The sequence below is a fragment of the Oncorhynchus mykiss genome, chromosome 13, assembly GCF_057628025.1.
Source record: "Oncorhynchus mykiss isolate SJ-2025 chromosome 13, ASM5762802v1, whole genome shotgun sequence".
In the NCBI taxonomy this organism is placed as follows: Eukaryota; Metazoa; Chordata; class Actinopteri; order Salmoniformes; family Salmonidae; genus Oncorhynchus; species Oncorhynchus mykiss.
This window is the reverse complement of record NC_143034.1, coordinates 80,602,309-80,621,900: the sequence shown is the minus strand read 5'-3', so window position 1 is coordinate 80,621,900 and position 19,592 is coordinate 80,602,309. Positions and strand designations below refer to the sequence as shown.

General features: G+C 43.1%; 4 protein-coding genes across 6 annotated transcripts in view; 3 read left to right on the top strand and 1 right to left on the bottom strand.

Annotated features, from left to right (window-relative positions):
* LOC118937868 (stonustoxin subunit beta-like) overlaps nucleotides 1-19,592 on the bottom strand; it is a 397,513-nt gene that overhangs the window by 19,159 nt on the left and 358,762 nt on the right. The gene's annotated exons all lie outside the window — the stretch shown is intronic.
* The window catches only part of LOC110512533 (NLR family CARD domain-containing protein 3-like), a 223,892-nt gene that overhangs the window by 61,558 nt on the left and 142,742 nt on the right, over nucleotides 1-19,592 (top strand). The window lies entirely within an intron of this gene.
* The window catches only part of LOC110516333 (NLR family CARD domain-containing protein 3-like), a 369,172-nt gene that overhangs the window by 289,197 nt on the left and 60,383 nt on the right, over nucleotides 1-19,592 (top strand). The window lies entirely within an intron of this gene.
* LOC149979039 (NLR family CARD domain-containing protein 3-like) overlaps nucleotides 1-19,592 on the top strand; it is a 316,914-nt gene that overhangs the window by 289,184 nt on the left and 8,138 nt on the right. Inside the window, exon 1 of one of the 2 annotated variants that reach the window (XM_090197867.1) lies at nucleotides 16,543-16,723. The exons of the other annotated variant lie outside the window; for it this stretch is intronic. The gene's annotated coding sequence lies outside the window, so the exon portion shown is untranslated. Of the gene's footprint in view, nucleotides 1-16,542; nucleotides 16,724-19,592 lie in introns of those variants that run through there. 2 annotated transcript variants of the gene reach the window in all.

Here is a 19,592-nt window from a genome sequence, read left to right as displayed (position 1 = left end):
AATATACTCAACTATATGAATACACATAACAATATCATCAACTATATGAATACACATAACAATATCATCAACTATATGAATACACATAACAATATCATCAACTAAATTAATACACATAACAATCGTCGTCTTACCTTGTATCTCTCAATAGAAACAGAGTCTGGATGATCATCAGGTCGTCAAAAGTTAGTTTCATTTGCTCTGCTCATTTACATATCAGGTTCTGCCTGTTCTCTCTCCCTCCCTCTCTCTTTACAGCTCTTACAATGTGCCTTGGCATACATTCTACAACTGTCTGGAACTCTATTCTTCTGTCTCTCTCCATCACTTTCTCTGTGTCGTCTGTTGCTGTCTCTGTGTCTTGTCTGGTTTCTCTCTCCATCGTATCCTATTCTGTTGCTGTCTCTGTGTCTTGTCTGGTGTCTCTCTCCATCATATCCTATTCTGTTGCTGTGTCTTGTCTGGTGTCTCTCTCCATCATATCCTATTCTGTTGCTGTGTCTGTGTCTTGTCTGGTGTCTCTCTCCATCATTTCATATTCTGTTGCTGTCTCTGTGTCTTGTCTGTGTCTCACTCCATCACCAGAAAATGTTGAGGGTTAGGCCTGCTACAATACAACTTTCACAACATGACAACACAACTACATAACACCATTAAATACAGTTGAGGCCTACTACAATACAACATGACAACACAACTACATAACACCATTAAATACAGTTGAGGGTTACTACAATACAACATGACAACACAACTACATAACACCATTAAATACAGTTGAGGGTTACTACAATACAACATGACAACACAACTACATAACACCATTAAATACAGTTGAGGGTTACTACAATACAACGTTCACAACACAGCTACATAACACCATTAAATACAGTTGAGGGTTACTACAATACAACATGACAACATGACAACACAACTACATAACACCATTAAATACAGTTGGGGGTTACTACAATACAACATGACAACACAACTACACAACACCATTAAATACAGTTGAGGGTTCCTACAATACAACATGACAACATGACAACACAACTACATAACACCATTAAATACAGTTGAGGGTTACTACAATACAACATGACAACACAACTATATAACACCATTAAATACAGTTGAGGGTTACTACAATACAACATGACAACACAACTACATAACACCATTAACTACAGTTGAGGGTTACTACAATACAACATGACAACACAACTACATAACACCATTAAATACAGTTGAGGGTTACTACAATACAACGTTCACAACACAACTACATAACACCATTAAATACAGTTGAGGGTTACTACAATACAACATGACAACACAACGACATAACACCATTAAATACAGTTGAGGGTTACTACAATACAACATTCACAACATGACAACACAACTACATAACACCATTAAATACAGTTGAGGGTTACTACAATACAACATGACAACACAACTACATAACACCATTAAATACAGTTGAGGGTTACTACAATACAACGTTCACAACATGGCAACACAACTACATTGTGTAGGACAGTAGTTCAGGTGGCTGTTTGTCTTTGTAGGACAGTAGTTCAGGTGGCTGTTTGTCTCTGTAGGACAGTAGTTCAGGTGGCTGTTTGTCTTTGTAGGACAGTAGTTCAGGTGGCTTCCCTTGCACTTAGTCTGCCTCCTGTCCCTCCCATCGGCATGGTTACACCTTCCTGAAAACATTGACTCCATACTTTGCTGAAACCTGTTCTGCCAGTTCATGTCCTTCAAGACTAGAATGTTCCAATGTGGTTAGCCAAAGAGATGACAAGATAGTTCACACGTGCATCTTTCAGGGTAACTGTCAAACAGACATGTCACATTTCTGGTTGGTCCATAACTAGTTTCCTGCTTGTAGCAGGCCGTGTTAACAGGAATCCTCTTCTCTAACTAGAAGTCATGTGATTTCATGAGAATGTTGTTCTGCAGTGAGAGTGTAATGCAAGTCAAGGTGTCCTGGGATGAATGTCAACTAGATTTATAAACAGCATTGTTAAATTAACTGTTGTAATAAATCAAATCTATGCTGTCATTGTCTTTATGTTGGTTAGCTTTTAAAGTGTTTGATTGTCACAGACATCAGATTGGTTCAGTGAAATGTGTTGTTGTACAGGGTCAGTCATAGTAGTATGATAGGTGTTGTTTTACAGGGTCAGTCATAGTAGTATGATAGGTGTTGTTGTACAGGGTCAGTCATAGTAGTATGATAGGTGTTGTTTTACAGGGTCAGTCATAGTGGTATGATAGGTGTTGTTTTACAGGGTCAGTCATAGTAGTATGATAGGTGTTGTTCTACAGGGTCAGTCATAGTGGTATGATAGGTGTTGTTTTACAGGGTCAGTCATAGTAGTGTGATAGGTGTTGTTTTACAGGGTCAGTCATAGTAGTATGATAGGTGTTGTTTTACAGGGTCAGTCATAGTAGTATGATAGGTGTGTTTTACAGGGTCAGTCATAGTAGTATGATAGGTGTTGTTTTACAGGGTCAGTCATAGTAGTATGATAGGTGTTGTTTTACATGGTCAGACATAGTACTACGATAGGTGTTGTTTTACAGGGTCAGTCATAGTAGTATGATAGGTGTTGTTTTACAGGGTCGTAGTAGTGTGATAGGTGTTGTTGTACAGGGTCGTAGTAGTAGTATGGTAGGTGTTGTTTTACAGGGTCAGTCATAGTAGTATGATAGGTGTTGTTTTACAGGGTCGTAGTAGTATGATAGGTGTTGTTGTACAGGGTCGTAGTAGTATGATAGGTGCTGTTGTACAGGATCATAGTAGTGTGATAGGTGTTGTTGTACAGGGTCGTAGTAGTATGATAGGTGTTGTTGTACAGGGTCGTAGTAGTGTGATAGGTGTTGTTTTACAGGGTCGTAGTAGTATGATAGGTGTTGTTGTACAGGGTCGTAGTAGTATGATAGGTGTTGTTGTACAGGGTCGTTGTAGTGTGATAGGTGTTGTTTTACAGGGTCATAGTAGTATGATAGGTGTTGTTTTACAGGGTCATAGTAGTATGTATGATAGGTGTTGTTTTACAGGGTCAGTCATAGTGGTATGATAGGTGTTGTTGTACAGGGTCGTAGTAGTGTGATAGGTGTTGTTGTACAGGGTCAGTCATAGTAGTATGATAGGTGTTGATTTACAGGGACAGACATAGTACTATAATAGGTGTTGTTGTACAGGGTCGTAGTAGTATGACAGGTGTTGTTGTACAGGGTCATAGTTGTGTGATAGGTGTTGTTGTACAGGGTCATAGTAGTATGATAGGTGTTGTTGTACAGGGTCGTAGTAGTATGATAGGTGTTGTTTTACAGGGGCATAGTAGTATGATAGGTGTTGGTTTACAGGGTCAGTCATAGTAGTATGATAGGTGTTGTTGTACAGGGTCGTAGTAGTGTGATAGGTGTTGTTGTACAGGGTCGTAGTAGTGTGATAGGTGTTGTTGTACAGGGTCGTAGTAGTGTGATAGGTGTTGTTGTACAGGGTCAGTCATAGTAGTATGATAGGTGTTGTTGTACAGGGTCAGTCATAGTAGTATGATAGGTGTTGTTGTACAGGGTCAGTCATAGTAGTGTGATAGGTGTTGTTGTACAGGGTCAGTCATAGTAGTATGATAGGTGTTGTTGTACAGGGTCGTAGTAGTATGATAGGTGTTGTTTTACAGGGTCGTAGTAGTGTGATAGGTGTTGTTGTACAGGGTCAGTCATAGTAGTATGATAGGTGTTGTTTTACAGGGTCGTAGTAGTGTGATAGGTGTTGTTGTACAGGGTCAGTCATAGTAGTATGATAGGTGTTGTTGTACAGGGTCGTAGTAGTATGATAGGTGTTGTTGTACAGGGTCAGTCATAGTAGTATGATAGGTGTTGTTTTACAGGGTCAGTCATAGTAGTATGATAGGTGTTGTTTTACAGGGTCAGTCATAGTAGTATGATAGGTGTTGTTTTACAGGGTCAGTCATAGTAGTATGATAGGTGTTGTTTTACAGGGTCAGTCATAGTAGTATGATAGGTGTTGTTTTACAGGGTCAGTCATAGTAGTATGATAGGTGTTGTTCTACAGGGTCTTAGTAGTATGATAGGTGTTGTTGTACAGGGTCAGTCATAGTAGTATGATAGGTGTTGTTGTACAGGGTCAGACATAGTAGTATGATAGGTGTTGTTGTACAGGGTCAGTCATAGTAGTATAATAGGTGTTGTTGTACAGGGTCGTAGTAGTATGACAGGTGTTGTTGTACAGGGTCATAGTTGTGTGATAGGTGTTGTTGTACAGGGTCATAGTAGTATGATAGGTGTTGTTGTACAGGGTCGTAGTAGTATGATAGGTGTTGTTTTACAGGGGCATAGTAGTATGATAGGTGTTGGTTTACAGGGTCAGTCATAGTAGTATGATAGGTGTTGTTGCACAGGGTCAGTCATTGTAGTATGATAGTTGTTGTTTTACAGGGTCAGTCATAGTAGTATGATAGGTGTTGTTTTACAGGGTCAGTCATAGTAGTATGATAGGTGTTGTTGTACAGGGTCGTAGTAGTGTGATAGGTGTTGTTGTACAGGGTCGTAGTAGTGTGATAGGTGTTGTTGTACAGGGTCGTAGTAGTGTGATAGGTGTTGTTGTACAGGGTCAGTCATAGTAGTATGATAGGTGTTGTTGTACAGGGTCAGTCATAGTAGTATGATAGGTGTTGTTGTACAGGGTCAGTCATAGTAGTGTGATAGGTGTTGTTGTACAGGGTCAGTCATAGTAGTATGATAGGTGTTGTTGTACAGGGTCGTAGTAGTATGATAGGTGTTGTTTTACAGGGTCGTAGTAGTGTGATAGGTGTTGTTGTACAGGGTCAGTCATAGTAGTATGATAGGTGTTGTTTTACAGGGTCGTAGTAGTGTGATAGGTGTTGTTGTACAGGGTCAGTCATAGTAGTATGATAGGTGTTGTTGTACAGGGTCGTAGTAGTATGATAGGTGTTGTTGTACAGGGTCAGTCATAGTAGTATGATAGGTGTTGTTTTACAGGGTCAGTCATAGTAGTATGATAGGTGTTGTTTTACAGGGTCAGTCATAGTAGTATGATAGGTGTTGTTTTACAGGGTCAGTCATAGTAGTATGATAGGTGTTGTTTTACAGGGTCAGTCATAGTAGTATGATAGGTGTTGTTTTACAGGGTCAGTCATAGTAGTATGATAGGTGTTGTTCTACAGGGTCAGACATAGTAGTATGATAGGTGGAGCAAATTAGATGTAAGTGTCTTGCTTAAGGGCACATCGACAGATTTTCACCTTGACGGGTCAGGTTTTCAAACCAGCGATACCAGTTACTGACCCAACACTCTAACCACTAGTCTATCTGACCATACCAGTTACTGACCCAACACTCTAACCACTAGTCTATCTGACCATACCAGTTACTGACCCACCACTCTAACCACTAGTCTATCTGACCATACCAGTTACTGACCCACCACTCTAACCCCTAGTCTACCTGACCCACCACTCTAACCACTAGTCTACCTGACCCACCACTCTAACCACTAGTCTATCTGACCATACCATACCAGTTACTGACCCAACACTCTAACCACTAGTCTACCTGACCATACCAGTTACTGACCCACCACTCTAACCACTAGTCTATCTGACCATACCATACCAGTTACTGACCCACCACTCTAACCACTAGTCTATCTGACCATACCAGTTACTGACCCACCACTCTAACCACTAGTCTACCTGACCACCACAACTCTAACCACTAGTCTATCTGACCCAACACGCTAACCACTAGTCTATCTGACCATACCAGTTACTGACCCACCACTCTAACCACTAGTCTACCTGACCATACCAGTTACTGACCCACCACTCTAACCACTAGTCTACCTGACCATACCAGTTACTGACCCACCACTGTAACCACTAGTCTATCTGACCATACCAGTTACTGACCCACCACTCTAACCACTAGTCTATCTGACCATACCAGTTACTGACCCACCACTCTAACCACTAGTCTATCTGACCATACCAGTTACTAACCCAACACTCTAACCACTAGTCTATCTGACCATACCAGTTACTAACCCAACACCCTAACCACTAGTCTACCTGACCATACCAGTTACTGACCCACCACTCTAACCACTAGTTTATCTGACCATACCAGTTACTGACCCACCACTCTAACCACTAGTCTACCTGACCATACCAGTTACTGACCCACCACTCTAACCACTAGTCTATCTGACCATACCAGTTACTGACCCACCACTCTAACCACTACTCTATCTGACCATACCAGTTACTGACCCACCACTCTAACCACTAGTCTATCTGACCATACCAGTTACTGACCCACCACTCTAACCACTAGTCTACCTGACCATACCAGTTACTGACCCAACACTCTAACCACTAGTCTATCTGACCATACCAGTTACTGACCCACCACTCTAACCACTAGTCTATCTGACCATACCAGTTACTGACCCAACACTCTAACCACTAGACTACCTGACCATACCATACCAGTTACTGACCCAACACTCTAACCACTAGTCTATCTGACCATACCAGTTACTGACCCACCACTCTAACCACTAGTCTATCTGACCATACCAGTTACTGACCCAACACTCTAACCACTAGTCTATCTGACCATACCAGTTACTGACCCACCACTCTAACCACTAGTCTATCTGACCATACCAGTTACTGACCCACCACTCTAACCACTAGTCTATCTGACCATACCAGTTACTGACCCACCACTCTAACCACTAGTCTACCTGACCATACCAGTTACTGACCCAACACTCTAACCACTAGTCTATCTGACCATACCAGTTACTGACCCACCACTCTAACCACTAGTCTATCTGACCATACCAGTTACTGACCCAACACTCTAACCACTAGACTACCTGACCATACCATACCAGTTACTGACCCAACACTCTAACCACTAGTCTATCTGACCATACCAGTTACTGACCCACCACTCTAACCACTAGTCTATCTGACCATACCAGTTACTGACCCACCACTCTAACCCCTAGTCTACCTGACCCACCACTCTAACCACTAGTCTACCTGACCCACCACTCTAACCACTAGTCTATCTGACCATACCATACCAGTTACTGACCCAACACTCTAACCACTAGTCTACCTGACCATACCAGTTACTGACCCACCACTCTAACCACTAGTCTATCTGACCATACCATACCAGTTACTGACCCACCACTCTAACCACTAGTCTATCTGACCATACCAGTTACTGACCCACCACTCTAACCACTAGTCTACCTGACCACCACAACTCTAACCACTAGTCTATCTGACCCAACACGCTAACCACTAGTCTATCTGACCATACCAGTTACTGACCCACCACTCTAACCACTAGTCTACCTGACCATACCAGTTACTGACCCACCACTCTAACCACTAGTCTACCTGACCATACCAGTTACTGACCCACCACTGTAACCACTAGTCTATCTGACCATACCAGTTACTGACCCACCACTCTAACCACTAGTCTATCTGACCATACCAGTTACTGACCCACCACTCTAACCACTAGTCTATCTGACCATACCAGTTACTAACCCAACACTCTAACCACTAGTCTATCTGACCATACCAGTTACTAACCCAACACCCTAACCACTAGTCTACCTGACCATACCAGTTACTGACCCACCACTCTAACCACTAGTTTATCTGACCATACCAGTTACTGACCCACCACTCTAACCACTAGTCTACCTGACCATACCAGTTACTGACCCACCACTCTAACCACTAGTCTATCTGACCATACCAGTTACTGACCCACCACTCTAACCACTACTCTATCTGACCATACCAGTTACTGACCCACCACTCTAACCACTAGTCTATCTGACCATACCAGTTACTGACCCACCACTCTAACCACTAGTCTACCTGACCATACCAGTTACTGACCCAACACTCTAACCACTAGTCTATCTGACCATACCAGTTACTGACCCACCACTCTAACCACTAGTCTATCTGACCATACCAGTTACTGACCCAACACTCTAACCACTAGACTACCTGACCATACCATACCAGTTACTGACCCAACACTCTAACCACTAGTCTATCTGACCATACCAGTTACTGACCCACCACTCTAACCACTAGTCTATCTGACCATACCAGTTACTGACCCAACACTCTAACCACTAGTCTATCTGACCATACCAGTTACTGACCCACCACTCTAACCACTAGTCTATCTGACCATACCAGTTACTGACCCAACACTCTAACCACTAGACTACCTGACCATACCATACCAGTTACTGACCCAACACTCTAACCACTAGTCTATCTGACCATACCAGTTACTGACCCACCACTCTAACCACTAGTCTATCTGACCATACCAGTTACTGACCCACCACTCTAACCACTAGTCTATCTGACCATACCAGTTACTGACCCAACACTCTAACCACTAGTCTATCTGACCATACCAGTTACTGACCCAACACTCTAACCACTAGTCTATCTGACCATACCAGTTACTGACCCAACACTCTAACCACTAGTCTATCTGACCATACCAGTTACTGACCCACCACTCTAACCACTAGTCTATCTGACCATACCAGTTACTGACCCAACACTCTAACCACTAGTCTATCTGACCATACCAGTTACTGACCCACCACTCTAACCACTAGTCTATCTGACCATACCAGTTACTGACCCAACACTCTAACCACTAGTCTATCTGACCATACCAGTTACTGACCCACCACTCTAACCACTAGTCTACCTGACCATACCAGTTACTGACCCACCACTCTAACCACTAGTCTATCTGACCATACCAGTTACTGACCCACCACTCTAACCACTAGTCTACCTGACCATACCAGTTACTGACCCACCACTCTAACCACTAGTCTCTCTGACCATACCAGTTACTGACCACCACTCTAACCACTAGTCTACCTGACCATACCACAGACTATGTGGACACCTCCTAGTGGTCTGGTTGTTAGGAGTGTTAATCAGACCATGTGGACACCTCCTAGTGGTGGGGTTGTTAGGAGTGTTTATCAGACCATGTGGACATCTCCTAGTGGTCTGGTTGTTAGGAGTGTTTATCAGACCATGTGGACACCTCCTAGTGGTGGGGTTGTTCGGAGTGTTTATCAGACCATGTGGACACCTCCTACTGGTGGGGTTGTTAGGAGTGTTAATCAGACCATGTGGACACCTCCTAGTGGTCTGGTTGTTAGGAGTGTTTATCAGACCATGTTGACACCTCCTAGTGGTGGGGTTGTTAGGAGTGTTTATCAGACCATGTGGACACCTCCTAGTGGTCTGGTTGTTAGGAGTGTTTATCAGACCATGTGGACGCCTTCTAGTGGTGGGGTTGTTAGGAGTGTTTATCAGACCATGTGGACACCTCCTAGTGGTGGGGTTGTTAGGAGTGTTTATCAGACCATGTGGACACCTCCTAGTGGTGGGGTTGTTAGGAGTGTTTATCAGACCATGTGGACACCTCCTAGTGGTCTGGTTGTTAGGAGTGTTTATCAGACCATGTGGACACCTCCTAGTGGTGGGTTGTTAGGAGTGTTTATCAGACCATGTGGACACCTTCTAGTGGTGGGGTTGTTAGGAGTGTTTATCAGACCATGTGGACACCTCCTAGTGGTGGGGTTGTTAGGAGTGTTTATCAGACCATGTGGACACCTCCTAGTGGTCTGGTTGTTAGGAGTGTTTACCAGACCATGTGGACACCTCCTAGTGGTGGGGTTGTTAGGAGTGTTTATCAGACCATGTGGACACCTCCTAGTGGTGGGGTTGTTAGGAGTGTTTATCAGACCATGTGGACACCTCCTAGTGGTCTGGTTGTTAGGAGTGTTTATCAGACCATGTGGACACCTCCTAGTGGTCTGGTTGTTAGGAGTGTTTATCAGACCATGTTGACACCTCCTAGTGGTGGGGTTGTTAGGAGTGTTTATCAGACCATGTGGACACCTCCTAGTGGTCTGGTTGTTAGGAGTGTTTATCAGACCATGTGGACGCCTTCTAGTGGTGGGGTTGTTAGGAGTGTTTATCAGACCATGTGGACACCTCCTAGTGGTGGGGTTGTTAGGAGTGTTTATCAGACCATGTGGACACCTCCTAGTGGTGGGGTTGTTAGGAGTGTTTATCAGACCATGTGGACACCTCCTAGTGGTCTGGTTGTTAGGAGTGTTTATCAGACCATGTGGACACCTCCTAGTGGTGGGTTGTTAGGAGTGTTTATCAGACCATGTGGACACCTTCTAGTGGTGGGGTTGTTAGGAGTGTTTATCAGACCATGTGGACACCTCCTAGTGGTGGGGTTGTTAGGAGTGTTTATCAGACCATGTGGACACCTCCTAGTGGTCTGGTTGTTAGGAGTGTTTACCAGACCATGTGGACACCTCCTAGTGGTGGGGTTGTTAGGAGTGTTTATCAGACCATGTGGACACCTCCTAGTGGTGGGGTTGTTAATAGAACTACTCCTCCCGGATCCGGGAGAATTGTCATCAACTTACACTAATTAGCATAACGCAACGGACAAAAAATCTTACTAGAAAATATTCATATTCATGAAATCACAAGTGAAATATATTAAAACACAGCTTAGCCTTTTGTTAATCACCCTGTCATCTCAGATTCTGAAATTATGCTTTACAGCCAAAGCAAGACAAGCATTTGTGCACGTTTATCGATAGCCTAGCATAGCATTATGCAAAGCTCATGTTGGTCACGAAAATCAGAAAAGCAATCAAATTAACAAGAAGGTATTTAAATGGTATTAACCAAACTTTTTTCCAACAGATATTATTGTCAAATGTATTCCAGTAAATTGTGACATAAGGAATGTATACAATCTCCCTTTGAAATGAAGCAGGTATAGATAGATCTGTTGTTCTGAGGGAGCAAGGAGAGAAACAGTTTCCCTATTGGAGAGTCAACTGGATTAAGCGAAGATAGGTCAAGAAGGTGAGGTCTGGTTACACCTCTAAATAACATGAGTTCCAGATGGAACAGCATCAGAGACTATGGAGAACTCTCTAGGAGGGTAGGTCAAGGAGATGAGGTCTGGTTACACCTCTAAATAACATGAGAGTTACAGATGGAATAGCATCAGAGACCATGGAGAACTCTCTAGGAGGGCAGGTCAACAAGGTGAGGTCTGGTTACACCTCTAAATAACATGAGAGTTCCAGATGGAATAGCATCAGAGACTATGGAGAACTCTCTAGGTGTTACAGGGATATTGTAACAAGATAAAAAAAATCCACATAATTGAGTAACAATCCTTCTGCGTTAAAAAGTTGACTTACCAGCAGGATATGATTATTAAACCAGTTCTTAAAAAATGAAGACTTGTTTCTATACAAAATATCCTTATTGTTCCAAATGAAAAACCTATGCGGGATTTTTTTTATATACAGTGCCTTGCGAAAGTATTCGGCCCCCTTGAACTTTGCAACCTTTTGCCACATTTCAGGCTTCAAACATAAAGATAGAAAACTGTATTTATTTGTGAAGCATCAACAACAAGTGGGACACAATCATGAAGTGGAACGACATTTATTGGATATTTCAAACTTTTTTTACAAATCATAAACTGAAAAATTGGGCGTGCAAAATTATTCAGCCCCCTTAAGTTAATACTTTGCAGCGCCACCTTTTGCTGCGATTACAGCTGTAAGTCGCTTGGGGTATGTCTCTATCAGTTTTGCACATCGAGAGATTGACATTTTTTCCATTCCTCCTTGCAAGACAGCTCGAGCTCAGTGAGGTTGGATGGAGAGCATTTGTGAACAGCAGTTTTCAGTTCTTTCCAAAGATTCTCGATTGGATTCAGGTCTGGACTTTGACTTGGCCATTCTAACACCTGGATATGTTTATTTTTGAACCATTCCATTGTAGATTTTGCTTTATGTTTTGGTTCATTGTCTTGTTGGAAGACAAATCTCCGTCCCAGTCTCAGGTCTATTGCAGACTCCATCAGGTTTTCTTCCAGAATGGTCCTATATTTGGCTCCATCCATCTTCCCATCAATTTTAAACATCTTCCCTGTCCCTGCTGAAGAAAAGCAGGCCCAAACCATGATGCTGCCACCACCATGTTTGACAGTGGGCATGGTGTGCTCAGCTGTGTTGCTTTTACGCCAAACATAACGTTTTGCATTGTTGCCAAAAAGTTCAATTTTGGTTTCATCTGACCAGAGCACCTTCTTCCACATGTTTGGTGTGTCTCCCAGGTGGCTTGTGGCAAACTTTAAACAACACTTTTTATGGATATCTTTAAGAAATGGCTTTCTTCTTGCCACTCTTCCATAAAGGCCAGATTTGTGCAATATACGACTGATTGTTGTCCTATGGACAGAGTCTCCCACGTCAGCTGTAGATCTCTGCAGTTCATCCAGAGTGATCATGGGCCTCTTGGCTGCATCTCTGATCAGTCTTCTCCTTGTATGAGCTGAAAGTTTAGAGGGACGGCCAGGTCTTGGTAGATTTGCAGTGGTCTGATACTCCTTCCATTTCAATATTATCGCTTGCACAGTGCTCCTTGGGATGTTTAAAGCTTGGGAAATCTTTTTGTATCCAAATCCGGCTTTAAACTTCTTCACAACAGTATCTCGGACCTGCCTGGTGTGTTCCTTGTTCTTCATGATGCTCTCTGCGCTTTTAACGGACCTCTGAGACTATCACAGTGCAGGTGCATTTATACGGAGACTTGATTACACACAGGTGGATTGTATTTATCCTCATTAGTCATTTAGGTCAACATTGGATCATTCAGAGATCCTCACTGAACTTCTGGAGAGAGTTTGCTGCACTGAAAGTAAAGGGGCTGAATAATTTTCCACGCCCAATTTTTCAGTTTTTGATTTGTTAAAAAAGTTTGAAATATCCAATAAATGTCGTTCCAGTTCATGATTGTGTCCCAATTGTTGTTGATTCTTCACAAAAAAATAAATACAGTTTTATATCTTTATGTTTGAAGCCTGAAATGTGGCACAAGGTCGCAAAGTTCAAGGGGGCCGAATACTTTCGCAAGGCACTGTATATATATTAATGAGCACGCTAAGAATACTGTTGTAGGAATCTTATCGGTGTTATAGTTACAAAGTAACACAAAATTGAAGTCACCAAAACGGGAGAAGATATAATGAGGGATGAAATTCCTCAATGAAGTTGGATTCTTAAAGAAATGTTTTTCCCAATTTATCTTTAAATTATTATTAGTATTATTTATAGTAAAATCAACTAAATGTTCAGAACGACAGATGTCCTTATATAATGTGTGTGATTTTCCCAGATGATGTTGAAAAGCATCTGGTCAACCTCTTTCCCTATTTTGTGGTCTAGATGTAGGGACTGGGCTGCAAACAACTTCTGTATGACTGACGCCTTTAGTGATTTAGTCTAATGCTTTAATATATCACATTCTGCCCTCCGAATTCATATCTAAGGGGCATTTTTCATTAGTGCAAATCTGTTCTGTGAGAATATCTAATAATAATAATAACTTTGTAAATCAGGATGCATTATGAAAGGACAATAAGAGACGGTGGTAATATGTTTCCTTTTAGAGACTATAATACATGACAACCAGGTCATTTTAGTTTCTCTTAGAATCACAACCTCAGTGTAACAACAGTTTGTCATTTCCCACAGGTACAGTTCTCCTGAACAAACAAGTGCAGGACAGAGGAATAGCAATTCTTACCTTGTTCTAAATTCAATCACCTTCTTCATCCTCATCATTCAGTTCATTGAAATACAGTTTTGAAGTTGTGCACAATTATCAGTTTCTGTTTGGTTTATGCAGCCCATTTATTCGCTGTCAGCTACATCAACCCATTCATTCACTGTCAGCTACATCAGCCCATTCATTCACTGTCAGCTACATCAGCCCATTCATTCACTGTCAGCTACATCAGCCCATTCATTCACTGTCAGCTACATCAGCCCATTCATTCACTGTCAGCTACATCAGCCCTTTCATTCCCTGTCAGCTACATCAGCCCATTCATTCACTGTCAGCTACATCAGCCCATTCATTCACTGTCAGCTACATCAGCCCATTCATTCACTGTCAGCTACATCAGCCCATTCATTCACTGTCAGCTACATCAGCCCATTCATTCACTGTCAGCTACATCAGCCCATTCATTCACTGTCAGCTACATCAGCCCATTCATTCACTGTCAGCTACATCAGTCCATTCATTCACTGTCAGCTACATCAGCCCATTCATTCACTGTCAGCTACATCAGCCCATTCATTCACTGTCAGCTACATCAGCCCATTCATTCACTGTCAGCTACATCAGCCCATTCATTCACTGTCAGCTACATCAGCCCATTCATTCACTGTCAGCTACATCAGCCCATTCATTCACTGCCAGCCCATTCATTCACTGTCAGCTACATCAGCCCATGCATTCACTGTCAGCTACATCAGCCCATTCATTCACTGTCAGCTACATCAGTCCATTCATTCACTGTCAGCTACATCAGCCCATTCATTCACTGTCAGCTACATCAGCCCATTCATTCACTGTCAGCTACATTAGACAAATTAGTGCCTTGGAACCCAAGAGCATAGTCAGTGCTCTAACTCCCCCTTGTGGTGGTGTGGAGCAATGCAATAAGCAGTCACGCAGGGTAATGTACTAAAACACAAATTACCTCTAAATCCTGCAGCATAATCTCAAAACTTAATTCAGGAACTAAGTAGATCTATAAGTAGATCTGTAAGTAGATCTGTAAGTAGATCTATAAGTAGATCTGGAAGTAGATCTGTAGGTAGATCTGGAAGTAGATCTGTAAGTAGATCTGGAAGTAGATCTGGAAGTAGATCTGGAAGTAGATCTGGAAATAACCTAATCTGTATATATAAAGTTCTGAGTGGGGCCCATCTATTAGGAGATGTTTAACTAGTCTGTATATATAAAGTTCTGTGTGGGTCCATCTACTGGGAGGTGGTTAACTAGTCTGTATATATAAAGTTCTGTGTGGGTCCATCTACTGGGAGGTGGTTAACTAGTCTGTATATATAATGTTCTGAGTGGGTCCATCTACTGGGAGGTGGTTAACTAGTCTGTATATATAAAGTTCTGTGTGGGTCCATCTACTGGGAGGTGGTTAACTAGTCTGTATATATAAAGTTCTGTGTGGGTTCATCTACTGGGAGGTGGTTAACTAGTCTGTATATATAAAGTTCTGAGTGGGGTCCATCTACTGGGAGGTGGTTAACTAGTCTGTATATATAAAGTTATGTGTGGGTCCATCTACTGGGAGGTGGTTAACTAGTCTGTATATATAAAGTTCTGTGTGGGTCCATCTACTGGGAGGTGGTTAACTAGTCTGTATATATAATGTTCAGAGTGGGTCCATCTACTGGGAGGTGGTTAACTAGTCTGTATATATAATGTTCTGAGTGGGTCCATCTACTGGGAGGTGGTTAACTAGTCTGTATATTCTACTGATTCATATGAATACCAGTCCATCTACTGGGAGGTGGTTAACTAGTCTGTATATATAAAGTTCTGTGTGGGTCCATCTACTGGGAGGTGGTTAACTAGTCTGTATATATAAAGTTCTGAGTGGGTCCATCTATTGGGAGATGGTTAACTAGTCTGTATATATAATGTTCTGAGTGGGTCCATCTATTGGGAGATGGTTAACTAGTCTGTATATATATAGTTCTGAGTGGGGTCCATCTACTGGGAGGTGGTTAACTAGTCTGTATATTCTACTGATTCATATGAATACCAGTCCAGACATTGGCTGTAAAAGTTTATTAAAAAAACACAAGCATGTAACTGTAGCTATGTGGTCTTTACTTGAGTGTGTTTCAGCAGGGTGAGGTCAGCGAGATGCTTGGTAGAGACAGACATATAACTGTATCTATGTGGTCTTTACTTGAGTGTGTTTCAGCAGGGTGAGGTCAGAGAGATGCTTGGTAGAGACAGACATATAACTGTATCTATGTGGTCTTTACTTGAGTGTGTTTCAGCAGGGTGAGGTCAGAGAGATGCTTCCAAGTCACTATTTTTCTGAACTCATAAAATCCTTTACACAATCTGATGGGATGGATGTTCAACCCCATTAAAATGACCACAAGGTCTATATAGAACCTTTAAGTTAAGACCTCACAGATCTGTTCATGGCAAAGCAGTTCAATGAATGATACTAATTGATTCTTAAAGAATATAACTAATAAATCATGAGCCTCATCTTGAGGAGTGACACATGTGACAGAATTCATATAGAGTAGGATGAGCTGATCTAGGATCAGTTTAGACTTTTAGATCATAATGAATCAGATTACATGGAGAGGACGACAGAATTCATATAGAGTAGGATGAGCTGATCTAGGATCAGTTTAGACTTTTAGATCATAATGAATCAGATTACATGGAGAGGACGACAGAATTCATATAGAGTAGGATGAGCTGATCTAGGATCAGGACGAGCTGAAACAGAAAGTACATGTGTTATTTGGTTTGTTATTTCCTCATTTGAAAGTGAAAGTAACTATGTAGTCTGCACCATTACAAAATGACTGTTGAAACCGTAGCGCACATTTCTCGGCAACATTAGAAGCGGGATACATGTGTTGATTTGAAGGACAGACGGACAGACTCTGGTAAGTCTTGGCTACATTTAACTATTATAAAGTTAGGTCGTAGTCAGACATTCAACAGACAGAGTAACCCTGAGATATGATTCTTTATCATGCTGACCAACCTGGGCCCGGTTTCCACGATGGAAGTTAGATTTACGCTTCGAACACCGATAGTGTTAATGCATTTTGGTACACTAGAATTACATTTGCCTTGCAGCATTGCGTTGTGTGGTGCATAAATTGGATTTATCGAACATATGCATCAAACTGTATGGGGTGGACGGCTTGACAGAAATGGGAGCAGAAGGTGAATGTTGAACTTCTGTTGCACAAATATCCAGATGATGAAAAAACCCTGTCGGTGTGTTCGAAACCTTTACGCTGGGAACATGCATAATAAATGGGTAAACGATAATTAACCAATTACAAAGTCGAGTAACCTCTGTTTTATAAACAAAAGGTGCGTAAACAACATCCCCGCTGATGCGGTGTAGAGCGTATAGTAATTTAGTCTCTATGGGCCGGGTGCCAGTTGGTGAGGGCCACAGCATAGTCCTTTAGTCTCTATAGGCCAGTTGGTGAGGGCCACAGCATAGAGTGTATAGTCCTTTAGTCTCTATGGGCCAGGTGGACAGTTGGTGAGGGACACAGCATAGTCCTTTAGTCTCTATCGCCCATGCTCTGTCGTAACCGGCCGCGACACATTGGTGCGGCTGGCTTCCGGGTTGGATGCGCGCTGTGTTAATTAAGAACCAGTACGGTTTGGTTGGGTTGTGTATCGGAGGACGCATGACTTTCAACCTTCGTCTCTCCCGAGCCCATTCGGTAGTTGTAGTTGTAGTAGCTACTAAAAACAATTGGATACAATGAAAAAAGGCGTAAAATAAAAAAATTATATAACTTGTAAATCATCTCTTCTTCTTCTTCTTTATTGGTTGGCAACAAACTTTAAGGTGCATTACCACCACCAACTGGTCTGGAGTGTGGACCAGAGACAGTGAAGGTCTCAAAGGAAATTAATTACATAATGTCCCCAGCAGTTCACTTAATCTCTTCTAACCCACTACTCCTCAAATCTAATAACAATCGCTCCCTTTCTCCCACATATTTCTGGCACTGAAATAGAACATGTTCCACTGTCTCCATCTCCTCCTGACACTGATCACACCTCCCCCAGTCTCAGCCTTGTGTGTCCCAGTCTCAGCCTTGTGTGTCCCAGTCTCAGCCTTGTGTGACTACACTTCCCTCCCTTCTCTCTCGGCCTGAGGACCTCCCTTCTCTCTCGGCCTGAGGACCTCCCTTCTCTCTCGGCCTGAGGACCTCCCTTCTCTCTCGGCCTGAGGTCCTCCCTTCTCTCGGCCTGAGGACCTCCCTTCTCTCTCGGCCTGAGGACCTCCCTTCTCTCTCGGTCTGAGGACCTCCCTTCTCTCTCGACCCGAGGACCTCCCTGCCCCCACCTTCTCCTGGATCTTATACAGGTGTCTTCCCTTATTCTCCCTGTTCCACAACTCTTATACAGGTGTCTTCCCTCTTCATCTCTTGCCACTTATTTTTAACCACTGTTCTTATTAACCCCTTGGCTTCTGCTTTACTGATTGACAATTTACTGATTGACAATTCCACTTGAGCTGGTACCTAGAGGAACCTCCTACAATACATCCTGTTTGTTCTGAGACACCCCCCCCCCCATCTGTTTCACCCTACACAAGCACTGCTAAACCTCATACAATACATCCTGTTTGTTCTGAGACACCCTACACAAGCACTGCTAAACATTATACAATACATCCTGTTTGTTCTGAGACATTAATTTAGCTGTTGTCTTCTTAACTTTAACGGAATCTCTCCCAGCTCTACCAGCATCTCTCCCAGCTCTACCAGCATCTCTCCCAGCTCTACCAGCATCTCTCCCAGCTCTACCAACATCTCTCCCAGCTCTACCAGCATCTCTACCTGCATCTCTCCCAGCTCTACCAGCATCTCTCCCAGCTCTACCAGCATCTCTCCCAGCTCTACCTGCATCTCTACCTGCATCTCTTCCAGCTCTACCTGCATCTCTCCCAGCTCTACCTGCATCTCTTCCATTTTTAACTGCATCTCTCCCAGCTCTACCTGCATCTCTCCCATCTCTACCTGCATCTCTCCCAGCTCTACCTGCATCTCTCCCAGCTCTACCTGTATCTCTCCCAGCTCTACCTGCATCTCTCCCAGCTCTACCTGCATCTCTCCCAGCTCTACCTGCATCTCTCCCAGCTCTACCTGTATCTCTCCCATCTCTATCTGCATCTCTCCCTGCATCTCTCTCAGCTCTACCTGCATCTCTCCCAGCTCTACCTGTATCTCTCCCAGCATCTCTCCCAGCTCTACCTGCATCTCTCCCAGCTCTAACTGCATCTCTCCCAGCGCAACCTGTATCTCTCCCAGCTCTATCTGCATCTCTCCCAGCTCTATCTGTATCTCCCCCAGCTCTACCTGCATCTCTCCCAGCTCTACCTGCATCTCTCCCAGCTCTACCTGCATCTCTCCCAGCTCTACCTGCATCTCTCCCAACTCTATCTGCATCTCTCCCAGCTCTACCTGCATCTCTCCCAGCTCTACCTGCATCTCTCCCATCTCTACCAGCATCTCTCCCATCTCTACCTGCATCTCTCCCAGCTCTACCTGTATCTCTCCCAGCTCTACTTGCATCTCTCCCAGCTCTACCTGCATCTCTCCCAGCTCTACCTGTATCTCTACCAGCTCTACCAGCATCTCTCCCAGCTCTACCTGCATCTCTACCTGCATCTCTCCCATCTCTACCTGCATCTCTCCCAGCTCTACCTGCATCTCTACCTGCATCTCTCCCATCTCTACCTGCATCTCTACCTGCATCTCTCCCATCTCTACCTGC